The sequence below is a fragment of the Propithecus coquereli genome, unplaced genomic scaffold, assembly GCF_000956105.1.
Source record: "Propithecus coquereli isolate 6110/MARCELLA unplaced genomic scaffold, Pcoq_1.0 Scaffold231, whole genome shotgun sequence".
Taxonomy (NCBI): domain Eukaryota; kingdom Metazoa; phylum Chordata; class Mammalia; order Primates; family Indriidae; genus Propithecus; species Propithecus coquereli.
The window spans coordinates 260,140-262,799 of record NW_012147853.1 but is presented as its reverse complement, the minus strand read 5'-3'; positions in this window follow the sequence as shown (position 1 = coordinate 262,799).

Here is a 2,660-nt window from a genome sequence, read left to right as displayed (position 1 = left end):
TTAAATACACTCTAGATTACTGATACTTATTTAGCTCTATGTTATAGGTGCAGGCACTGGGTTCTAAGTGCTTTACATAAAATGCTTCATTTGCCCCTTAAAACACTATATAAAATAGCCCTATGTAGAGCAGTTCTTCAACAGGCACAGCAAAGGTCAGCAGGTTACTATTTATTGTCCATATAGTTAAAAATTATAGTGTTGAGTTATGAGAAATAAGAAGAGTAGCCAAATGCACTTGAATAGAGGAGGGTCAAGTGGGAATCCCAAATCAGGTCTGTTCAAATTGGAACTTCTACTTTTACCAATATTTTATGCTATTGTCTACTGCTCCAAAGGAAATTGCTCATTTATATCAAAGAGTGATATTTTCTAATTAGTTTGCAACATTTTTTTTTTGTTTATTTACCTGGTTGGTTTATACAATATTTGAAAGAAAACTAAAGTCCAAGAAAATGATATTTGGGCCTGTAGCCTCATTTTTCCATATTTGCCTCATCACTGACTTAACCTTTTGGGCATAATTATATATACTGTTGATAAGAAAATATCATCGATACAGTCAATACAGTGTCTGACTTACTTAACTTCACATACATAGTAATAGAAATGAGATGGTCATACTGAGTAAATTTACAATTCACCCTGTATTTTTTTTCTTTCAGTGCATTTACTTTCAGTGCATTAAATACATCTTCTGCTACACATGTTAAACAGGACACATTTCTCACTGAAGACTATTTAAGGTGTTTTTTTATAGCAGACTATAAGCCTCTATTTTGGCTACACCATTATTTCCTTTTAGGACATATATATCATTTATAGTTTTCTGTTTGAAAAATTTTGTTAGGCATTTTTTTCCAGATAATACTTTACATTTTATTTTCTTTTACTCTCTGAAGAACCATGTGCCTATGCCATACTATAAAATTATATGCTTTTAAATATATTGGAGAGAATTCCATATTATATGGATTTCTAGAAAAAAACTGAAACTTTTTATTTTTATAGACTTTACTATGCAAATTCTAAAGAGCGTAAAAGAGATGATAAACTCATCACTGTAGGAAAAATATTGCTTAATTGCCCTTTGGGCCTTTCCTTTTCTTACTAATCATTTTTATCTGGTTTTAGGACCTAGTAGTTAATTTATATTTAATGCTCATGAGCTTAGCTAATCATTAAAACTTACAAGAAATAAGTCATTAAAGTATTGTGTTGGAAATAAATGATAAGTACTACTATTTTGTCAAATTTGAAATTGTGTCGGGTATAATTGAAATGAGGCCACTAGGTCACAGGAGATTTAAAATGTTGGTAATGAAATTAGCCAATGATAAGATTTTATCACAATTTTAAAAGTAATAGATATAAGAGGTATTTAGATTATCAGATGATGTCTCAAAAGTATAATAGCTAGGGTAATTTAGATTGGCAGTCTCCCTCAATTTTACAGTTCGAAAATATACTGAATCGAGATATCAGATTAAATCAAACATACACATATTTGATAACTTTTAGGTAGATGAGCCCAAAGACACTCACATTTAACACTCAATTGCAAAAGAATTTCTATGAAGTAAAGAGAGAGAAAGGTTTTGGCTTTATTTCTTTTAATTTTTATCAAAGCAATACATGCATATTGTTTTAAAGTCAAACAGTCCTTATAAGGCTTATAAAATAAAACATGTATCCATTCTCCATGCTACTCCTATACTGATTCCCAGCTCAAAAATATTTGAAGAAAATATTTCTTTTGTTTTTACTGTCATCTTCCTAAATAACATTCTTGAAGAGCTATGACTGTCTCTCTGTCTTGTTTTTTTTTTTTGAAAATAGTATATGATATATTGACTTTTTGAACAGGGTGGTTATAATGTCTTGAAACAGGCAGATATACATAACAAGCAACTTATTGATATTATGTTATATTCCATGGTGTGTGCAACATTACACATGATATGTTCATTGTTTTTCCCCATTCACTATCTTCAAAGTGTTTGTCCCTCATTAGCAGTGTAGATTTCAATGGGCTGTGAAAAACGGGAATGAATACAGTGCATGAAGCAGCGCTTCCATCAGTCCCTGCAAGTAAATCTGTGATGCATTCCCTCAGATCAATTGTGACTTTGATCGATTTTCACTAAATAAGCATGCACATTTAGCATACCCTAGGAGAAGTAGTTAAGGATAGGGCAATTGGGGGTTGTGAGGCTGTCAAATCTGTAAAAAATGTAAAATGAAAAATATTTATATTTTATGCCTACATGTACAAGGTAAAGATCGCTTTTTTTCACCACTCCTTCTCTCCCATAAACATTAATTGCCTACTCCCATCCTCTGAATGTGAAAATATTATATGTCTTGTTAATGGCTCATGTTTACATTATAATTCTGTTAATAATATTGATAATTGAGCTATTAATATGATTACATTTTCTTTCTTACCCAGACACTTGTTTTGTCTTGTCAATACAAATCACCTTCTTCTATAATTTTCTTAGCTTTCAATAGACTTTTCATGACTTAAGCCTTCCATTTATATTGAAACTCTAACATTTCTCAAAATGGCAACACACACTAGAGGGTGTTTCTCCTGGCACCTTTCATCCTTCTGTTCTACTCTGGCTAGCTGCCCTCTAAATCTGCTTCCAAGCAGT